Source organism: Lutra lutra, chromosome 4 (assembly GCF_902655055.1).
Source record: "Lutra lutra chromosome 4, mLutLut1.2, whole genome shotgun sequence".
Lineage (NCBI taxonomy): Eukaryota > Metazoa > Chordata > Mammalia > Carnivora > Mustelidae > Lutra > Lutra lutra.
Genome location: NC_062281.1, coordinates 24472640 through 24496895, shown reverse-complemented (window position 1 = coordinate 24496895; position 24256 = coordinate 24472640). Strand labels below are relative to the sequence as shown.

The following is a 24256-nucleotide window of genomic DNA, read 5'->3' as shown; positions in this document are numbered from 1 at the left end:
TAAATGGCTACATTAAGCATTAAAACTGATTCACCTAGAATGGATTAAACAGACTGGAAGATAAAAATGAGGAAATCACACATAAGCAACTAGGTGAAATAAAACACAGCGCATATGAAAAAGAAGTTAAAATACATATAGGATAAAGTGAAAAGAGCCCACACACACCCAATAAAGAGAATAAGGAAGAGAATATGCACCAAAATAAAAGATGCACTAAAATACTTAAGACTGTATAGATATTATAAGTCTTAATCATTAGCATCCAGAACAACAAATCTCAAAGATGCTAAACAAAAACAAACCTACAATTAGACACAGTAGCAAGTGGGAAAAAGTAGATGGAGTAATGAACTACAGATATTGTTGAGTCACAGGTGCAAGTTAAGAATGTCCATGTAGCCATTTGAAAAAAAAAGTCAATATATATGCTTGCATTAGTCAGAGTTCTCCAGAGAAAAAGAAGCAACAGAGAGGGAGAAAGAGAGAGAGAGAGAGAGAGAGATTTTAAGGAATAGGCTTATTCAACTTTGGAGGCCTGGTGCATCCACAATCCAATGGCGCAGGCCACTAAGCTGGAGACCTACGAGTTGCAGTTCAAGTCTAAAGGCAGTCTGATCGTTGATTTCTGTTTTGCTTGGGGATTCTCAGTGTTTGTGCAATTATGGCCTTCAACTGATTACTGATTATACAAGGCCCACCCACCTTATGGAAAATAATCTGTATTACTCAAAGTTTATCAATTTAAATGTTCCAAAAATCACCTTCACAGAAACATTCAGGATAACGTTTGACCAAATATCTGAGCACTGTGGCTGAGCCAAGTTGACATATAAAATTAACCATCACAACATCTAAATCCCTTGAGGAGACAAAAGAGAAATACAATGTTACCACAAGAAGATATAGGAAATGAGGAGAAAAACATGAAATAAGTTAACAGTATGGCTTAAAAATGCACAAATAAAATCCACACACGATGTTAAAAACAGTATCTATAAATTGACTTAACAGTTAAAAATAGAAGTTCAGAAAAACTTTTATCCAGCAACACAGTGGAAAAAACAATCTGTAGGTCCTTCTTGCTACAAACAACTAGCTCCTGCATAAAACGTGCTTTTTATTGTAACCCTGTGCTTTCAGGAAGCAAAGAAAATCTCCTAGGGCCACCCACACACACCGTGTTAAAAAAAACAAAGCTGAGTTCAAAATGGTTAGCAGTAAACACACTCACAGAAAGAGTTCTCTGAGGGCAAATGACTAAATAAGCACTACAAGAAGAAGAATAATCACGGGGTAAGTGGCCCTATCAAGGAGCAAAACTTGAGACTTAGGCCAGGGACTTTAGAAGGGAGATAAACTGACCAAAGGTTGGTAGTATCCCTATTTTCCTATTTTACAGTAAAAGAAAACATACATTAATATCAACCAGATAAGAAGCCCCCCCCAAAGAAATCCATAAACAACCATTTTCAAACATTGAATAAAATGTAGAACGAGCCTCAGATCCCTGAGAAGAAATCATATGAGACGGGATCTGTACTTGCCCTAGTTTGGGCCAGAATAAACTTTCTGGACCATGGTACAGGAAGGAGATCCCAAATAGAACACATAGGCTCACTGAATTGAGGAATCATAGATTGGAATTTGATGTGGTTGAGAGGAAAGGAATTTGGCAGAAATTCAGGCAGAAAATCAGAAATGGAAGAGATAAACAGAAAATTAGCTCCAGGCATTCTTATAAATCTGTGTTAAAATCTAAGCTGTGCATGCACAGAATGTAACTTAAAATTTCAGTGATCACATATTCTTAAGAAACATTCAATTTCTAACCAGTGAGGATGGACAATCCTATGTGAACATTCAGGGCTTTCAGTAAACACTACACATCTGAAGAGGAGAACACAACTAACCGGTTCTAGATTAAGACTATTCTAGACTCACTTTAACAAAACATAAACCAAGCCTTAAAAGAATTTAGTTAACCAATGTGTAATTTAACTGAGTGCCAGAGCAGATTGTGAAACTCTTTAAAGGAAAACAATAAAATCCAGCATCAAGTACATAAAACTCAGAGCATCTACTATCCAATAAAAAATTTCTAGACATCTGAAAAAGCAGGAACTTGTGACCTATCACCAGGAAAAAATTCAGTAAATAGAGAAAGACCAAAAATGACAGAGATGATGGAATTATCAGACAAGAATTAAGAATAGTTTCCATAAACATGTTCAAAGATTTGAAGGAAAATATGAACATAATTAAAAGTGAAGCAGAGTATTTTTAAGTCATGATTTATTGATTTTTTTTTAAGATTTTATTTATTTATTTGACAGAGAAAGATCACAAGTAGACAGAAAGGCAGGCAGAGAGAGAGAGAGAGAGGGAAGCAGGCTCCCTGCCGAGCAGAGAGCCCGATGCGGGACTCGATCCCAGGACCCTGAGATCATGACCTGAGCCGAAGGCAGTGGCTTAACCCACTGAGCCACCCAGGCGCCCCGATTTATTGATTTTTTAAAAATTTTTTTATAGGTTGGCTCCATGCCCAATGTGGAACTTGAACTCACAACCCTGAGATCAAGAGTCGCATCCTCTATTTGACTGAGCCAGTCAGGCACCCCAAAACAGAATGTTTTTTAAATAATAAAACTAGTAGAAGGGAAAGACATCTTCTAAAATAAAAATTTCACTTGCTGAGTTTAGAAGCAGATTGCATATTGCAGAGGAGAGGACCCCTAAGTATAAAGATAACAATGGAAAATTCTCAGATTGGAGCACATAGCACAAAAAGGCAAAAAATTAAAACAAATCTCAAAAACAAAGGGAAAAACAAAAATAAAAAATTAATCCAGAGACTCAAAGATGTGTAGGAAATTCTGAAGCAAACTACCATATAAGTCCAACAAGGGGAGAAGAGACAGAATAAAATGTGGAAAATTATGACCAACATCTTCCAAAATTCATAACATCTACATAGCCAGAGACTCAAGTCCAGAGAAATGTAAGTAGGACCAAACAAAGAAAACCACACAAAGGTACATCATTTTCAAATTGACAAAAACCAATGAATCAGAGAAAAAAGATTCATTACATAAAATGGATCAATATAAAGATGAACTGATTTCTTATCTGAAGAAACCCAAGCCAGAACAAAATAAATTGACATCTTTACACTACTGAAGAAAAAATAAAGTTAAACTAGAATTTTATATCCAGTAAAACATCTTTCCAAAATGAGAGCAACATGAAAAATATTTCTGACAAACAAAAACTGAGAGGATTTGCAAAAAGAAAAGTTACAGGAAGTTCTTCCACTGGAAGGAAATCAACACCAGATGGAAACTTTTATCTACACAAATGAAGAGAGAGCACAGGAAATGATAAGTATATAAAAGACTATTCTTTTCAATTTTTTTTTTTAAAGATTTTATTTATTTATTTGTCAGAAAGTGAGAGAGAGTGAGCACAGGCAGAGGCAGAGAGAGAAGCAGGCTCCCCACAGAACAAGGAGCCCGATGTGGGACTCGATCCCAGGACGCTGGGATCATGACCTGAGCCAAAGGCAGCTGCTTAACCAACTGAGCCACCAGGCGTCCCAATTCTTTTCAATTTTTAATTTTCATTAAAGATACACGTAACACTATATTGTGGGGGTTTATAACGTAGAAGGAAAATGCACAACAAAAATGGTACAAATGATAAAAGAATAAGTGAGTATAGTGTAGAATGGTCATTACATTATAATGAAGTGTTATAATAGTAATTATAGGCAAACTATGAAAAGAAAGAAATGCATATGGTAAACCCTAAAGTCACCATTTAAAAAGAAATAAATGAAACAAAAATGAAGAACAAAAAGCCAACAGAAAAGATTAGACAGAATGCTAAAAAGTACTAAAATGACATTTAAAAGGACAAGAAAGGAGAAAAACAATGGTGACAGGGCAAATTAAAAACAAATAGTCTAATGGTAGGTAAATCCAACAATATCAACAACAATATAAATAATCAACAGATATAAATAATCTACACACTCCATTTACAGGTAGAGATTGTAAAATTAGATTTTAAAAACAGCAAGACCCAATTATATGTTACTTATAAGAAACATACTTCAATTAGTTTGCTCGGGAAGCCATAACATAATAGCACAGATTGGGTGGCTTAAACAACAGAAATTTATTTTCTCACAATTCTGGAGGCATTAAGTCAAAGATTAACCATCTTCTCTCTGTGTCCTCACATGGCCTTTTGTCTGTGGATGTGTACGAGGAAGGGAGCATTCTCTGGCATCTCTTCTTTTCATAAGGACAGCACTCCTACTTTATTTAGGACCCCACCTTTGTTACCTCATTAATCTTAATTGTCTGCTAAAAAGTCCTATCTCCAAATGCAGTCACACTGGGGCTTCGGGCTTCAACATACAAATTTGAGGAGGACATAATTCAGTACTTTATACATGGGCACACTAAAAGTAGAAAGATGGAAAAAAGATATATCATGCAAGCAATAATCACAAGATAAGCATAGTAAAAATGAGTAGACACCAGGAAAGGGAATATTATGAGTGATAAAAGAGGACAGTCATAATAATCAATTTATAACAAATGTAAAGGCATATGCACACAGGTACTGTTTCAGAATAAATCAAACAAAAACTGACAAATCACTGGAGAAATAAATAATATCCTGATTTTACTTGGAGATACTCCTCATTGTTAATTAAACTATAACTTTTTTAAAATTGCAAATCCTCTCAGCTTTTATTTGTCAGAAATGTTTTTCATGTTCCTCTCATTTTGGAAAGATGTTTTCACTGGATATAAAATTTTAGTTTATTTTTTCTTTCGGTAGTGTAAACTGAAGAGTAAGGATATAGAAAACATAAACAATACTATCGCTCACATTTACATCAATGATATTATAATAAACTACACTAAAATAAGAGAAAACATATTTACATCAAAAGCACTTAGAACATTCAATGAGAGAGACCATAGTCTGCAATATTAAAAAAATCAATAAATTTAAAAGAATGAAATCATATAGATATGTCTTTGATCATATGGTATTATATTAAAATTCAATATTAGAAAGTTGAGAAATTCCCAATATTTGAAAATTAATCAATATCCTTTTTAAAATTCCACTGTTTTATAAAGCAATTATAAGGGAAATCAGAAAATCTGTTGAACAAAATGAAAAGAAGAAGTACAAAATATCAATATTTGTGGGCTACAACTAGAGCAGTATTGAAGTAAGTAAAGAGAAGGTAATAATAAAGATAAGTGAAAACAAATGTAATAGAAAACAAACAATAGATAAAATCAACAAAACTAAATGATATTTTTAAGATCAATGAAATTAGTAAGCCTCAGCTAGACTGATTAAGAAAAACAAAAGTCTTGGGGTGCCTGGGTGGCTCAGTGGGTCAAAGCCTCTGCCTTTGAGGATACAAAGTCAATGTACAGAAATCAGTGGCTTTCTTATACACTAACAATGAAAATGCAGAAAGGGAAATTAGAGAATCGATTCCATTCACTATAGCACCAAGAACCATAAGATACCTGGGAATAAACCTAACCAAAGAGGTAAAGGAACTGTACTCGAGGAACTACAGAACACTCATGAAAGAAACTGAAGAAGACACAAAAAGATGGAAGACCATTCCATGCTCTTGGATCAGAGGAATAAACATTGTTAAAATGTCTATACTGCCTAGAGCAATCGATACTTTTAATGCCATTCTGATCAAAATACCACCGGTATTTTTCAAAGAGCTAGAGCAAATAATCCTAAAATTTGTATGGAATCAGAAGAGACCCCGAATCGCTAAGGAAATGTTGAAAAACAAAAATAAAACTGGCGGCATCACGTTACCTGATTTCAAGCTTTACTACAAAGCTGTGATCACCAAGACAGCATAGTACTGGCATAAAAACAGACACATAGACCAGTGGAACAGAATAGAGAGCCCAGATATGGACCCTCAACTCTATGGTCAAATAATCTTCGACAAAACAGGAAAAAATATACAGTGGAAAAAAGACAGTCTCTTCAATAAATGGTGCTGTGAAAACTGGACAGCTATATGCAGAAGAATGAAACTCGACCATTCTCTTACACCGTACACAAAGATAAACTCAAAATAGATAAAAGACCTCAACGTGAGACAGGAATCCATCAGAATCCTAGAGGAGAACATAGGCAGTAACCTCTTCGATATCAGCCACAGCAACTTTTTTCAAGATATGTCTCCAAAGGCAAAAGAAACAAAAGCAAAAATGAATTTTTGGGACTTCATCAAGATCAAAAGCTTCTGCACAGCAAAGGAAACAGTCAAGAAAACAAAGAGGCAACCCATGGAATGGGAGAAGATATTTGCAAATGACAGTACAGACAAGAGGTTGATATCCAGGATCTATAAAGAACTCCTCAAACTCAACACACACAAAACAGACAATCATATAAAAAAAATGGGCCAAAGATATGAACAGACACTTCTCCAATGAAGACATACAAACGGCTATCAGACACATGAAAAAATGTTCATCATCACTAGCCATCAGGGAGATTCAAATTAAAACCACATTGAGATACCACCTTATACCAGTTAGAATGGCCAAAATTAGCAAGACAGGAAACAACATGTGTTGGAGAGGATGTGGAGAAAGGGGAACCCTCTTACACTGTTGGTGGGAATGCAAATTGGTGCAGCCACTTTGGAGAACAGTGTGGAGATTCCTCAAGAAATTAAAAATAGAACTTCCCTATGACCCTGCAATTGCACTACTGGGTATTTACCCCAAAGATACAGATGTCGTGAAAAGAAGGGCCATCTGTACCCCAATGTTTATAGCAGCAATGGCGATGGTCGCCAAACTGTGGAAAGAACCAAGATGCCCTTCAACGGACGAATGGATAAGGAAGATGTGGTCCATATACACTATGGAGTATTATGCCTCCATCAGAAAGGATGAATACCCAACTTTTGTAGCAACATGGACGGGACTGGAAGAGATTATGCTGAGTGAAATAAGTCAAGCAGAGAGAGTCAATTATCATATGGTTTCACTGATTTGTGGAGCATAACAAATAGCATGGAGGACAAGGGGAGTTAGAGAGAAGGGAGTTGAGGGAAATTGGAAGGCGAGTTGAACCAAGAGAGACTGGACTCTGAAAAACAATCTGAGGGTTTTGAAGGGGCGGGGGGGGTGGGAGGTTGGGGGAACCAGGTGGTGGGTACTAGAGAGGGCACGGATTGCATGGAGCACTGGGTATGGTACAAAAACAATGAATACTGTTATGCTGAAAAGAAATTAAAAAAAATAAAAATTAAAAAAAAAAGCCTCTACCTTCGGCTCAGGTGATGATCTCAGGGTCCTGGGATTGAGCCCCGCATCAGGGCTCAGCGAGGAGCCTGCTTCCCCCTCTCTGCCTATTGTGATCTCTGTCAAATAAATAAATAAAATCTTAAAAAAAAAAAAAAAAAGAAAGAAAGAAAGAAAGAAAGAAAGAAAAACAAAAGTCTCAATTTACCAATATCACAAATGAATGAGGGGACATCACTAGAGATCCCACATACATTAAAAAATAATATGGAATTTTATTAATAACTTCATGCCAGTTACTTTGAAAACAGAACAAATGGACACATTTCCTTAAAAAAAAAGTAATTAAAATAATTTGACATTAGTTAAGGGATGAAAAGATAAGCAATGCGACATCATAAAGAATCCAGAAATAGAGCCAAACACAAACTTGTATATGGAGTGTTGGCATCGTACATGACTGGAGAATGGGGAAAAAATTACTCAATAACACATGGAAAATGAAATAAAATTCTTAACTCACACTACATCTAAAAAAAATCCATTCTCAGTGAATGTGAATGTGAAAGATAATTTTTACAATTTTAAAGTACTTTTTGAAATAATATGGAACAAGAAAGAAAAACATACAACTCTGTCATAACCTCAGAAATAAGTGTATATTTTGAAAGATTTACTCAAAAGAACATTAGCTAATGATTAAAATGACTTTTATAATCACTTATATATTTTTAAAATGTTAACAATATTTTGTTCTGAGATAAACTACTTCACAAATTAAATATATACTGGGATTACATCCATGTAGAAGTAAAGCTTAAATAAGGAAAATATTAGAAGGAAGGGACAATTCAACTATGGGTGACTTTTTCTTCTTTATACTTTTCTGTAGTTTTCAAATTTTATGTGGAATTATGTAATGGAAATAGTCATCTTAAAAACCTTTTAACTGCACTTGTGTAATCAATATTTGTTGGAATTTCTAGAAGTCTTGAAAAGGAGAAAAGATACAATCAACTTTCTTCCTTAGACGGAGTTTATAGCCTGGTAGAAAACAAAATAAAAACAGCAATTAAAAATACTAGAAAATGCAATGTCTTATCAAATTAATATAGATAAGCATTCCAAAAATGCAAAAAAAAAAAAAAAAGTGAGTAGAATGGGCTAAAAAAAGAGGCAAGAAGTTTTATTTAAGAGGTGAAAACAGAGCAATGTAACATTTGGATAAACCAAGAAGAAAATGATGTTCCAGTAGACTCAACATGAATTCTTATTGATCAACATCCTACCAAATCATGACCACTTAGGAAAAAAGCCTTACTAAGTGCTCTGGCTATAATTTTCATTTTCTCAGTTAGAAGGGACTCATGATCTGTCCTCTGAATTAGCTGAGAAATACATACTTTTGTCTTTTTTTTAGTACTTAAGTTCTTACACAATTTTCAAATATCGCTTGACTGAGGTACACCGGTCACTATGTATCTTAAGATAATAATCATAATCTTCCTACTCAAATGAAATCTCCAGCAGGAGCCCAGTGGCTATTCTGTCCCAGAAACCTGACACATGGAAGTTATTCACTGAGTAAGTGAATAAATGGAGGCAGAAAAGGTCAAGCACACAAAGGTTAGGTTAGTGTCTAGTATGTTTAATAAAATTTAAATCCACAAGAAATAATTTTAAAAACCACAAGGAGGGGCACCTGGGTGGCTCAGTGGTTAAGCCTCTGCCTTCGGCTCGGGTCATGATCTCAGGGTCCTGGGATCGAGCCCCGCATTGGGCTCTCTGCTCAACAGGGAGCCTGCTTCTCCTTTTCTCTCTGCCTGCCTCCTCTGCCTACTTGTGATCTCTCTCTGTCAAAATAAGTAAATAAAATCTTTTTTTTTTAAAGATTTTATTATTTATTTGTCAGAGAGAGAGGGAGAGAGAGCGAGCACAGGCAGACAGAAAGGCAGGCAGAGGCAGAGGGAGAAGCAGGCTCCCCGCCGAGCAAGGAGCCGGATGCGGGACTTGATCCCAGGACGCTAGGATCATGACCTGAGCCGAAGGCAGCTGCTCAACCAACTGAGCCACCCAGGCGTCCCGTAAATAAAATCTTAAAAAAAAAAAAAAAAACTGCAAGGAAACACTGCTGATGAAAGAGGAAAATGCAAAACAAGTGATCATTTTAAAATAAAAAGACAGAATGCCAATACTGATTTTATTAAAATTTAACTCTTCCCCCTAAATTTAACATGTTAATACATCAACCAAATTGTTGTTTTAAAATCTACAACTGAAAAGAAGTTAAAGATATACTTTTTAAAAAGTGGCATAAAATTCTATAACTTGTGAATTACTATTACTCCAGCAAGTAGGTGATAAAATAATTTTTTGATTTATTACTGAGTGGAAGACTAAATACTTTATTTCAATAGATTTATAAATATAATTGAATAAATTTAATAAATTTTAATATCATCTAATTCCATATCACACCATCAGCCATATCCAGACAGTTGAAAATTTAATCTAGTTTTAAGTATGTCCAGGAACAGAGATGTCTCCCATTCTTTAAGAAATCACTTTGAGGGTGCCTGGGTGGCTCAGTGGGTTAAGCCACTGCCTTCGGCTCAGGTCATGATCTCAGAGTCCTGGGATCGAGCCCCGCATCGGGCTCTCTGCTCAGCAGGGAGCCTGCTTCCTCTCTCTCTCTCTCTCTCTCTCTGCCTTCCTCTCTACTTGTGATCTCTCTGTCAAATAAATAAATAAAATCTTTTAAAAAAAAAAAATCACTTCGATATCCAGTCTAGAGCTCTAGACTACTTTAGAACTCTTGTCAAATTCTCTAATTGCATTAATTTAATTTTAAAGTCAGATTTTTAAAGGTGTTCCATAAAGGTAAAAAACAAATACAGTTTATTGTCAAAGACTCGGCTTGATGCAATTCTTCATTACTTGCTTCCTTCACTGCGCCCCCCGCCCCCAACCTCTACAAAAGGTTTTCAAAACGTAAGTAGTGTTTTGCACCTGGAAAATACAGGCGTGCGTGGGGAGTGGGAGGAGAATTCAGCGGACAAGATTTAAAATAGAGTTCTCAGTTGTGGAGGATTTTGTTGATGGAGAAAGCTGGAATCTTCCCCTTCTGGTCAGCAAAGCAAATTAGGATGGTGTTGAAATTATATGTGTCTTGTCATCTCCCTGGCAGGACACCTCTTGATAGGGCCTTCTGTTCCTCCCATTTCTTGGCATCCTCTGCCTTTCGGATGTCTGGAAATAATGGAACTTTCAAGACTAAATAATGGAGCCTGGCAGAGCTTCTGTAGTTCTTACTTAAAGATCTAAATCATATGTTTGCATCAGGTCATTTAAAGTAAACTTGAAGCACTTGAATTGAAGCTTGAAACACAACTGCTTAGCAATAGAATTCAGTTTTGTCAGCTATGACTGCAAATTTCATCTAGAAAACAAGGGATTGCGATATTTTGTTAAATGTATCCTATTGCTTTGAAAGCAAACGATGCTTCACACTTTAGGTAAGAAACGATAAAATATCCAGCAGACAATTTGGTACCCATCATTGGAAGCAGATGCATGGCTTTTAAGTGTGGCAGGGGATGGGGATCTGCCTGTATCTGGTTTTGCTCCATCCTTCACGGGCCTGATCTGAGCAGGAGCTCTTGCTGACTTTGACTCCAGAACAAACTTCTGTATGCAATCCTACAAGGCACAGAGCAAAACAGGAATGAGCTTTGTACTTTTCAATGTCAGTATGATTCATGTAATATTCCCAAATACATGTTCTCTGAGTGCTTTGCCTCTTGACAAAAAAATTTTATATATCCCTCGATGAGGGCTAGATTTTATTGCTGGTGTTTTTCTGAGGCAACAGATTTAAGTAATGCCATTTTTGTAAGCACTGGAGGACCTCATTAAAGGCTTGCTTTTAGTAGTTTCATTTTAGTCTTGAAAAAATATGACTGTATAAACTGAATTTCCCAAAAATATGCTGAGTAGAAGAAGCCTTACACAAAAGAGTACACGTTGAATGAGTCCTTTATATGAAGTTCTAGAACAGGCTTACCCAATCAATGATAAATTACTTGTAAAGCTTTATGAGTAGGAATAAGATGTGCATTTTGATTTCTTTCAAATTGTCTTCATTTGCAAATTCACCTGAGGTAATAGTGATACTCTGAAAGAATGTCTATTAGCAGATACTTCTCAGCTAAAAGGTAAGAAGCAAGGCATTTTTTAATTAAAAATTTTTTTTAATTTATTTGACAGAGGGAGAGAAATCACAAGTAGAGAGGCAGGCGGGTAGAGGGTGGGGGAAGCAGGCTCCCTGCTGAGCTGAGAGCCTAATGCTGGGCTCAATCCCTGGACCCTGAGATCATGACCTGAGTCAAAGGCAGAGGCTTAACCCACTGAGCTACCCAGGCACCCTTAATTTAAGTTTTTAAACATTTTTTATTGTGGTAAAATACATAAAACATGAGATTCACTACTGTAATCATTTTGAAGTATATGATTCAGTGGCATTAAGTATATTCACAATATTGGGCAAACATCACCAGTATCTAGTTCCAGACCTTTTTTCATTGGTGCAAAGGAAAATCTTGTATCCATTAAAAAGTCCTCCCCATTCCCTCCTCCTCCTAACATTATCTTTTCTCTTTCACTCATCTATCAAATGTTTTAAGTGCCTGTCTATCCTGGCATGGGGACAGATGCAGCACTGTCCAAGACAAACACATAGGTACCTCCTATTGAACGGATACTTCCCTGCCCTGCCACAAAGGGAAGGCAATAAAGAGAAGGGATAGAAACTGGGAGGTAAGAAGCTGTTGCTCACAGAGAGTAGCACTGGCCACATAAGATTGCAATATTTGTTTTCTAGAAACACTCTTTAAAATATTCTTCCTTTAGAAAAGAAATTTTAGAAGCATAGACTTTGATTTGAAAGTTTTCCACTTACTTTGAAAGAAAGAGTTTGAAGTGTTTTGACCATTTATTTAGTGCCATCAGCAAAGGAAAGGGAATCAGGAACTTCTGAGCTATTCCTGTATACTGGTGACTTCCTTTGTGGGTTTAGGCAAATCACTTACTGTTTGCTGTGTTACTTATTGGGGTGTTCTTCTTTCTCAGAATGAGCAAAACAGCTCAATCTTCTAAACTGGAAGGGATGTACAGAATGTACACTGTGCAATTTTCTGCAACAAGGGTAATAACCTACTTTCCGAATGACTGAGAGCCTCCGTACTTCTCAGCATGACCTTTTTGCCTGGCCTCATTGGCCTCCATGCAGATCATGTTCAAAACAGCATCTTTTGACAAATACTGATCATAATCACAAGCGCAACGAGATTCTACACATATTTTTAACGAGGAAGAGAATGGTCACATGGTCAGGCACATAGGATCAACACCTACACACACAAATACACACATTTTCTTCATATTTTTCAGCTCAGTCCCAACTACCAATATCAAGTACCTCTGACAAAGTAAGTCCCACAAATGTTGCTTCCCCTGGGTAATTTATTCCCATAGCTTCTCCTTACACTCTCATATACTCATATTTCTAGCTTGTCACAGACTCTTTCCAGGGAAATATGGCAATAAAATGAAAATTTTAATGCTAAATTAAAACTGACTGACACTTTGATCTTCGGTATCTGCTTTTGGTATTTATCCTAAAAATACAATATTGAACACTAGCAGAAAAAATAGATAAAAAATTTTTATTATACCATATTTTAATATGAAAAAAAAGAATAGCTTAATACCATAATAACTTTCATATATCGATACAATTGATGATCTGTACATTGACATAGTTTTAAAACCCTGATAAAGTAGAGTCTATACATACTAATATGGAAAGATCACCATAATCTATTATTATGCAGATAATTTTTTAAATCATCGATTATTGAACACCTACTATATTCCAGTATTTTTCTAAGTACTCTAAGTATTAAGATATAGTAAAAAACAAAACAATGTTTCTATTTTCTGGGAGGAATACATAGACAATAAACAAACAAAAAAATATGTTAGCTGGTAGTAAGTGCTTTGGAGAATCATAAAGAGCTTAAGGAAAATGGGGGAAAAGGTAGCAATGTATAAGCCAGGGTAAGTTAGGTTATGCTGTGGTAAGAAACTTCAGTACATACCACTTATCACTCACACCATAGTACAGTGACGTTCATTTGGAGAGGTGTAGCTCTAAGTAGTAATCACTCAGGGATCCCTGATAATGGGGTCTCTAGAAAGTTGTCAACACAGGATAGAGGGAGAATGGAGGATCATACATAGTCACATCATTTCTATTTACATTCTATTTCCCTTGCCTAACTCCAACGGGGAAAGGATGTGCAATCTCCTAAGCCCACCCTATGCCAGAATGGACAGGCACATCCAAAGCATGGGTGAGCAGGGCTAATGTCTACGCAGGTTTATGGAGCTATTAATCAAGTCCTCCCTGATAAGGTGACATTAGAGCAGGGATATGAAGGCAATGAGAGAATTAGCTTTGTGGACATCTGAGGGAAAAACATTCTGGACAGATGAAACAACAGAGCATAGATTTGAGGGAATTATGCCTGGGATATATGAGGATAGCAAGGAGGCTAGGCTGATTGAGGAAATGTGTGGGGGGGGGCGGGGGAGGTAATAATACTGATATTAAGATAATGCCACAGAAGTAGCAGAGATCCTAGCCCCACAGAGCCTTATGGACTCTTAAGAGTCCATAGAATTTGGCTCTAAGGTTGAGTGAGATGGGCTAACAGCATGAGAATGACAATGTGTCTTGTTTTCAAAAGATCTTCTGTTTGCTATGAGAAGAATAACCTAGAAGCAGGAGGCAAAGTTGAAGCAGGGAGACAAATTAGGTGATTACAATAATTCACAGGAAATGACAGTGGACTGAGATAAGGTGATGGCACAAGAGGATTAGAGGTGGTCAGATTCTGCATATACTGGAAGGTATCGTGCACAATGGAGAAAGGGGGAAAGATGATAAATAGTATACACAGAATGATACCATTTGTGTAAAAGAGGGGAAAATAGAAAAGTTTGACTGTAGTTACTTCTGGGTGATGACTGGCACTGAAAAGAAATTACTTTTATATTGTTCTATATATACTTTTGCAATTAGCATTCGTAACTTTAAGTAACCAATGATAAACAAGCTAGAAATGTGGCCCTTGAATGTTCACACTTGCAAAAACAAATGACTTCAAAAATACTATAAGCAATAGCTTAGAATATTAAAGGAATATGTCCAAATTACATATACACAAATTTTTCAGTAAGAGAAGAGTACATTCAGGTTTGAAGAAATGTATCACAAATTATCTAATTGGATCCTCTCAATAACCCACAAATAGCTATCTGAAATGTATTCATCAGGACACTGATTCATTCATTCAACAGACTATTATTGGGTACTTACTATATGTCAGTAATTACATTAGATACTGAAGGGAAAATCAGATGAAAGCACAAAAAATGTAGCTAGCTCAATGTTAGTGAGTATGGTGCAAGGTATCACTGCTTTAAAAAATACAAAAAAGAATACTGTTCAGTCACAGGAACAAGACTAGAAGTAACAACTCAGAAACAACTGGCATACTATATTCAGCACTGCAAATTCTTACTAGACTGCTGTGAGCAGTCTGGGGCTCTAAACGACAGACAGATATGAAATCTTGGAGACTTTTCACAGGAGAACCACAAAGACAACTAAAGGATTAGGAAATAATGTTTATGAGAAAAGGCCACAGAAAGGGGATTATGTAGCATGCAAAGAGGATGTGAATGGTGATTGAATACTGACCTTTAGGGTAACCAACAGTTTTAAAGACCCTGACTAACTCTTCTCTACCTCAGCTGGGAAGAGAAAATGAGGAAATGGTTTGAAGATGCCATGGCAAGTTAGACATAGCAGAGTGAAGGTTGTCAGACCCTGGTATGAAGGCATGACATTTCCTCCTCAGAGGGCTTGGTATTCAGGAATAAGATCAATTTTCATCTGCCTAAATGACTCCCCAAATCCCCTTCATCCTTCTGATTCTCTCCCTGGAGAAAGGGATTCCTTGACCCTGCTTAGCTATCCATTCCTATGCCAAATAGCCTTCAAGGTCAGGAAGCTCTCTAATATAATTCACCTAAATAGATCCGGCTTCGACTTGAATCCATTTCCTCTTGCTCTGGCCTCAGTAGAGAGAAAGAAACATTTGTCATGAAGTTCCATTTCAGAACATTTCAAATAATTCAAGACAGCAATTTTGTGCTCTAGCCTTCCTTTCTCCATGCTAAATGATTTCAATTCCTTCAATATGTCACAAATTTCGCCCACCTTTTAATCTAGTTCACTACAGCATCAATCACAGCACCTCAAGTTACAGTAGTGAATTGAAGAGAAATTCTTCTGGAACCTCTCTGTTTTTCACATTTCTTCTATGCAAAGGAACAAGCTCTGATTAAGGACCAGCATCTCTAGTCCCATACAATATCAAGAGATATAAAAGGGCATAATGTTTGTATGCTTTGAAGTTGAATGATCTGTTCAGCTGAAAATAAACTTTCATGATCCACATCCCTAGGAGGTCAGCCTTTGTACTGAACTGTCTCTTCTAACTTCCTAAAACTTAAAGGTTTGTGGTTCTTGGGTATATTAGTAAAAAACACTTTTTTGCAGCAAATGCCAAAAACTCAATTCAAACTCACTTAGAAGAAGAAGGGAATTGATAAAACCAATCCACAAAGGCAGGGGTGCAGCTGAGTCTCAACAATTAGAACACAAAATCAAATACAGCCAGGACTTTTTCCTCTTAGTCTCTTGACTCTGCTCCTCTCTGCAATCCAGCTTCAATCTTTCCTCCCACTAAACCAAGTTCAGGAGATTTAAACTCTTAAATGTCAGTAAAAATTTGCCCCTTCCTCTCCGTTCTTAACTCAACAACCACCAACCTGTTCCTAATTATCTCTTACCAAGATTAATGCAAGACTCCCCCATCCTCATCCTCTTTTCTTATAACCCAATTTAAATTGTGTCATGTCACTTCTCTGGTTATAACCCCCCAAAGATCTTATTCTTTTCCCAAAGAATAAAAATCCAAACACTTAAAAGGTTCAAGAACTGGGGCGCCTGGGTGGCTCAGTGGGTTAAGCCGCTGCCTTCGGCTCAGGTCATGATCTCAGAGTCCTGGGATCGAGCCCCGCATCGGGCTCTCTGCTCAGCAGGGAGCCTGCTTCCTCCTCTCTCTCTGCCTGTTTCTCTGCCTGCTTGTGATCTCTGTCAAATAAATAAATAAAATCTTTAAAAAAAAAAAAAAAAGGTTCAAGAACTTTTGTGACTCTTCTCCTGGGTATTTATTCAAAGAAATGAAAACAGTAATTTGAAAGAATATATGTACCTCTGTATTTATTGGAGGATTATTTATAATTGCCAAGATATGGAAGCAACCCAGGTTTCCATCTATAGATGAATGGATAAAAATGACATATGGTGTGTGTGTGTGTGTGTATTTATTCATGTAATGGAATATTACTCAACCATAAAAAAGAATAAAAATCTTGCTATTTGCAACAACATGGCTAGACCTGAAAGATGTAATAATAAATGAAATAAGTCAGTCAGAGAAAGACAAATACCATATTATTTCACTCATAAGTGGAATTTAAGAAATAAAACCAATGAACAAACAAAGAGACAAACCAAAAACAGACTCTTAAATACAGAGAACAAACTGTGGTGGTTGCCAGAGGGAGGTCAGCAGGGGTATGGTGAAACAGGTGAAGGGGATTAAAAGTACACTTTCTTAAAAGAACTGAGACGTGTATAGAATTGCTGTATCACTATATTGTGCACCTGAAACCAATATAGCACTGTATATTAATCATATTTCAATTAAAAAAATTAGAACCACACTGAAAAAGAAAAAGATCTTTAATGATCAGCATACTTTGGATTTTCTAGCTTCAATCTCTCCTTACAATTTAACTATAACTACTTGCATTTTCCTGGTCCTCCCAAAAATGCCCATGACTATCTCTGCTAGCACTTCAGTCTGGATGCTCCTCTCTGTTTTGTCTACCAGGTGATTTATTTTTATCATCTTTAGAGATGGAACTCAAATTGGATACCTTGTTTTTAATGTCTCCAGAGTTAATCCCTCCCATGGAAGAGGAAAGGGATGGTGTTATAGTGTAATAACCACTATTTATTTCATTATTCCCCTCATTTTCCCTGCTAAGATATGAACTCTCTGTGGGGACAGAGTTGGTGTCCCTTTCATCCTCACACCCCACCCCATTGCTTATAAGCTGTGTGATCTCAGTGTCTTCATTTCTAAATGGGATGACGATAACAGTATTTACTCCAAAGAACTAAATGATCAAGATATATAAAGTACTTAAAATATAAAATGCCTGGCATGGGGAGTACCCAATTAGTGTCAGCTATCGTTATTGTTATCGTTATTTGTTGTATTTCTACCACTGCGCTTCCTTCACCATAATATTCAATAAATGTTGGGTGAATAGGGCGCCTGGGTGGCTCAGTGGGTTAAGCCACTGCCTTCGGCTCAGGTCATGATCTCAGGGTCCTGGGATCGAGTCCCGCGTCGGGCTCTCTGCTCGGCAGGGAGCCTGCTTCCCTCTCTCTCTCTATCTCTCTGCCTGCCTCTCTGTCTACTTGTGATCTCTCTCTGTCAAATAAATAAATAAAATCTTTAAAAAAAAAATGTTGGGTGAATAAAGAGATGATTAGTCAGTGTAGGAAGGAACCAAAAAATGAATGTATCTGGTGGCATCTGGATCTCCAATAACACTACTTCTTAAGCTTTTAACTTGCCCCTGAAGCCTTTAAGTACTAGTTTGGACTTGGTGGTAAACAACCTCTGTTGGTTAACAAAAAGGGTACTGAGTATCTTTGATGGTAACAGACAGAAACTGAGTGATGTGTGAAAACAGAGTTGATGATACCATGTGGGCTGGCACTGGCCTGAAACCAAGCCCATCAATTTCATCTGCACTGGCTGACAGCAGAGCTCAGGTTGCTCATAGCAGGACCCTGTACAGGGTTGATGCCTTTATCTCCCTTCAGAGAATCTCCTCTTTGTTAGGGTCAAGACCTATTGGGAAGGTAAAATGACATTCAGAGGACTACAGACGCTAGACAATCACATCCCCTTTCCTCACAAGTGTTCCCCATTCCATATTTCGACAGCACTGGGGGAAGAAGAACATTGCTCTTTTTGATTAAGTAGATACTAGTCTTCCTGTACTACAGGCTTCAAATGGGCTACATAACTGAATCTTCATACTATTCCTAGGAGATGTCTTATCATTCTCAAATTACAAACCAAGTATAGTAATAAGCCAAAACCTATGTCCTTTCCACTTTATTGTGTTTCTTCTCTGAAATCTTTGAAGAGAATAAAAGAAGAAAATAGGAAATACAGATGGAATTCATCTTGTGTGTTTATCCTCTTTTGGAATCAGAGAGATGGACTATGAAAACATCTAAGAATGCCTTTGGAAAAAGGTAAATAAAAGAGAAAAAGACGAAACGAGAGAAGCTTGGTAGTACTTGCCAACAAAGAGCAATAAAATGAAGCCTTGAGAATAAAGGTGATGTCACTTGAACTCTGATTCTTCCTACCTATTTTTCATGCCTTTCTATTGATCTTCCACATAATATAAGCCATAGATTTTAAAGTCGGGTATTTTATTCTCACCTCTGCCTATGGCTGTTTGAACTTGGGCAAGGGTATGTGTGTAAAAGAAACAGAAAAAGAAAATGTCTGTGTCTACATAGTTCCACCCTTCCCTCATAAATTTTCAAGGTCTATCCATTTCATCACTGAGAAGAGAGGAAATAGCGATATACATATGTTGTAAATCTTGTGCCTTGTATACTGGAAAATATCTGTAAGAAAATCTAGTCTCATGTCCTCATTTTACAGAGTCAAAGTACTTAGAAAATGAATCTCACCAGTCTAAATGTGTCTATGCTTTGTCTTCTCCCATAAAAAGAATTTCCAAAAACTTTGCTTTCCTCCCAAACATGATTAGAAATAAAGAATTCAACTGTAGATAGCACAATTCTTTAATTTATATACATTCATAGATATTGTATAAGAACAAGCTTTAAGAAGTGAAATGGCAGGTGAGAACACAATCCCTTCCCGTTGCTTTTGTCACTAATAAGGAGAACCACCACAGCTTGTAACAAAATCATAATGGCAGATATATCTCTGAAAGGGTTGAATGCCTCGGGCACAAAATGAGAAACAAGATGAGGCTTTGACCTATTTCTCTCTGACAATCTTTTAGTAATGTATTACTGGTGGTGGTCTACCAACCACTGTGCCAATATTTGGCTCATGTTCCTAGCTGACCGCTTAAGCAGGAACCTGAAACAGATATTTCTGTGCTGATACCTGTTATTCTATTAGGCTATAGCTTCTTTACTTTTTACTTTTCTTGAACTGCCATAGTCATTATGGGAAAATAATAACCAGGATACAATACTTCTTCTCAGCAGAGTACTTGACTTAGTCACAGAAATGACTTACTTATCGAAATTTCTCCCTGATCTTAAAACTGCCGATCAAATGCTACCAACCAAACCTCTAAAAAGCTCTCAAGAAGAGTGGAAAATGTTGGTGTTTAACCAACATAAGTCTCTAGAAATTATTTTAAAATTTTCACAAACTATTTACTTTGGTTCCAGCCAAATATGGAAAAAAAAATTAAACTCATTCTAAGTGGATTTCTTGATTTTTTCCCCCTTATTCTCTTTAAGTGCTGTCATAGGAAAAAAAACACCAGTTTGAAAATAAGGTGATCTGGGTTTCAGTCACAGCTGTGCCCAGAGCCAGTTTTGTGCCTTAGGAAAAGCAGTTAATCTTTTTGTTCACAAAATGAAAGGCAGTTCAACCAGACAGCATCTGAAGTTATTCCAACTATAGTCATTCCACTCTCAAACTGGATTTACAGGTTTTTTTGAGGACCAAATTCTAATTTGATCTTGAGGAATCCTTAAAATTTAGTCATTCACCACCACCAGTACCCTTCCCAAAAAAGCCAAATGGTAACATAGTTTGGGTGTTACTATAATTACTCCTTGAATTCCTTTCAAAATAGCTGTTGTCTGTGTAATAAAGGCACAGAGATGGGCAGGGGAAAAAGAGAGAAAGATTAGATTATCTTAAAAAAAAAAAAAGGCGGTGTGATAGTCCCTCCCTCATCAGATACAAGGGTGATAATTGATTTAGGTGATATTGATCAAGGTTGATACTGATCAGAGATTAACCCTACCATTCTAAGAGGACATGTTGGAAATGTGCTTTTGGAGACCTGATGGGATACTGAGTGATAGCACAGGCTAATGAGGTTATATGTCATAACCCGTTTAGTCTAACTACTGAATACAAAAGTAAAATCTTCAGCCCAGGCAGCAGGCCAATAAAGCAACAGACTTAGCCTGGCATCTCTGATGGTTTGCCCATGGTCCATCCATGACCTCCATGGGGAGTTGCGAAATCTCTTGCAGAGGTAGACATGGCCCTTGCAAAAGGAAGGCATCAGTGAGACCCCACAAAGGAAGCAGAGCCGCACCTACTTAAGTCCTCTCCCCAGGCCTGTTCTGTTTCTTGGCTTTGTGTTTTGTTTTTCATTACTTACCACTGCAGAAAAGCCTTAAGATTTACTGACTTTGCTTCTGATCAATTTATTTTTTCTTTAGAAAATCCACTCTCTCCCCTAAACTTTATTTTATAGCCCTTTCCTCAGATTCCCTTAATCCTTCAATAACATCTCACTCTCAACCATATAAACAAAACTGCATTTCATTTTTCATGCTCTCCTTATAAATGAGCAGATTCAAACTTAGACCTGAACAGTAAGTCTCTGCTCTTTACTCTCATGAGACCTACATGCTTTGCAAAGTCTCCCCAAATTCTGATTTCACAGAACAAGGCAATTCAGTCTTGAGATGGAGATCTTCAGAACAAGTGGTATTCAATCCCAGCTCTGCCATAATAGTCTTGGGATGATGAGGAAGTTCTCCCAGCCTCTACAAGTGTGTTTATTCACCTCTAAAAGTGAAAGACAAACCCATTTTGGAGGGCTTGATGAATATTTAATTTGATAACATACATGGACTTAACATAGTTCCTTACACATGGTAAATATGTTTAAATATACCTAATTTTTATGACGTTATTATAAGGGCCTATATAGCCAGAGCGATTCCATCTGGCTAAACAGTGATTTTGTTGTTTATACAGTAAAACTTAAACTGTCCCTGCCCCCTTCCCCCTAGGGGACTTACTTAAAAACAAGTCCTGAAAACCAGTCCCAGGTAACAAAGCCCAAATACAAGGGTGGGTCAGGCCAGGTGGAGGTATCCAATCAGTGGGGGCACATACTGTCTCTCTAGCTACCAAGGAGTATAGGCCCCGCCCTTCGGGCACCTTTTGGGTGCCAATTCTGACCAAGGTGATAGGCTAGTTCAAATATCTACTAGAGGGTAAATTGTAATTCAATTGATTCAATTGGTCATTTATGTGTGACCTAGCATGACTGTGTAGCTTTCTCTGTGTGTTACAATCTCATTGGCCACCTGTGTGTGGCCAGGCCCAACCACATGACCTTTGCGCTTAAAAGCTAGTCTATAAGGCAGAGAGAGGTCGCCTCTTTGTAAGAGATGGCCCTGGCTGGTCAGTTTGATTCTCGATGCTTGGCGCGAAATAAAGCTTTGCTTGACCTTCGCTTTGTATCAGTCTCGCTCCTTTAATTATGGACCCAACAGTTACTACTGTTAACAATATGAAATTATTATGTAATTAAATAAGCCAATAAATATGAATCAAATGGTGCAAAAAAAAAAATAAGGTACAGCTATTGTCCTCAATTAATTTACTGTCAAGAAATGATACTATAGGGGCACCCCCACATCCAGCCCCACACCGGGCTCCCTGCTAGGTGGGAAGCCTGCTTCTCCTGCTCCCACTCCCTCTGCTTGTGTTCCCTCTCTCACTGTGTCTCCTTGTCCAATAAATAAATAAATAAATCTAAAAAAAAAAAAAAGAAGAAGAAGAAGAAGAAGAAGGAATGATACTATAGAAGAGGAAAAGTAATTTTCCCTCTACCCTTTCAGGTTTTTGGCTGACACCCCTATAAATAAAAGATTAAGGAGAGAGAAAAAAACCTCCTGTATACAGCAGAGATAACCAGGAAAACTGAGTAACTGCCCCAAATGTCCCAAACCACCAGTTTAAAGCCATCTCCAGCTAACAATACAAGATGTTAAGGGAAGGGATGTCAGTTATGGGAAAGTTACCAGGAAAAGCACAGTGAACAAAAACAAGTTTGTTATGCAGATTTAAGTCAGTGGGTTTCTCCACTGGTAAGTGCTTCTAGAGATTTCAATCATCCTCTTGTCCAATGTATAGAGGGAGAGACACCCTTAAAAATGGAAATTTCCCTTTTAAATGTAAATTTCTTCTTACTAGAGGGTGGTTTTCAGAGTTTTTCCTTGTCTGTTTTTTAAAAACAACCAGGCTTTATAAAATAATCTTTATGCCAAAGAGATGTATTTGGGGTGCAAATTCTGATCCCCTTACATATAATTTCAAAGGTTAAAATTTAGGGGTGCCTGGGTGGCTCAGTCAGTTAAGTTTCCTACCCTTCATTTTGGCTCAGGTCATGATCTTAGGGTCATGAGATGGAACCCTAGAGCCTGCTCTGCACCAGTCATTCAGCCTGTTTAAGACTCTCTCCCCTTCCCTTTGTCCCTCACCTCCACATACTCTTTAAAAAAAAAAAAAAGAATCTTAAAAAAAGTTAAAATTTGTTTGCCTGCTTACATTGCTGGATGGAGTTAATTTGAGCAAGAATAAACTGTTTTTATAGATTCCAAACAATAATCTACCACCAAGAATAATGTCTAACAATAGTAAGTGCTCAATAAATATTTGAATACATGAATAAATGTCTCTCTCTAAAAACTTTCTCTCGAGTAAGAAGAGATTGGAAGACTTCCACATTTACTCTCTCACAAGCCATCTGCCTGGACCAAATCCCACAAGCCTGCCAGGACTTTCTGATCAGCAGCTCCATTCCCTACCCTCTATTTATTCCCATGTGCTCCCAAACTGCTGCAAGTGCAACTCTCAAGTCAGGAAACCATTATCTCCTCTGTCTGCTCACTTTGGTCTCATCAGGAGACTGGGGTGATTATGTGTGCTTGAAGTACAGCATCCTGGTCATGAAAGAGGTAATGGTGCCTCTGTCCTCTGGACAAAATCGCCCCGATTAGCCCTCTCAAGTCCAACACAAATGCCCATTTTGAAAGGACCATTAGAGGATGGGGGGAGAGGGAGGGAGGGAGAGAGAGAGAGAGAAAGAGAGAGAGAGAGAGAATGCTAAGTACCATGTAGTATTCTGGACTAAATCCTGGAAGAGAAAAGGGATTTCAGCAGAAAATCTGGTCAAATCCCAACGAAATCTATGATTGAGTTAATAATATCATATCCGTGTTAATTTGGCCAACTGTTGGGCATATGATGACAGCCCTACAGTCCAAGCCATACAGGTGGTGACCTGGAGGGTAGGAGAGCATAGAATAGTGGATGATTTTCATAACAACAGCAAACACAGGTAGTGCTTACACAGATAGTGCTCAAAGTGCCCTATCTACATTAAATCTCTGAATATTCACAATCGTTTATGAGATCAGTACTACTGCTAAACCCATTCCGTAAAAAAGGAAAAGGAGGCTCAAAAAGTTTGCTCAAAAAGTCAGCAAACGAAGAAGATACAAAGCTAGTCTTAGGAACCTTGGCAATTTAGCTCTCAACCCTGTGCAGTTAACAGAAACCATCCTGCAGCTATGAAAAGATGCAGTAAAAAAAAAGTAAAAA

At 37.3% G+C, this 24256-nt stretch overlaps 1 long non-coding RNA gene across 2 annotated transcripts in view; it reads right to left on the bottom strand.

The window, feature by feature from the left end:
* LOC125098105 (uncharacterized) overlaps positions 1-24256 on the bottom strand; it is a 231376-nt gene that overhangs the window by 43058 nt on the left and 164062 nt on the right. The window contains exon 3 of one of the 2 annotated variants that reach the window (XR_007126721.1): positions 13490-13581. The exons of the other annotated variant lie outside the window; for it this stretch is intronic. This is a non-coding gene — a long non-coding RNA (uncharacterized LOC125098105). Of the gene's footprint in view, positions 1-13489; positions 13582-24256 lie in introns of those variants that run through there. 2 annotated transcript variants of the gene reach the window in all.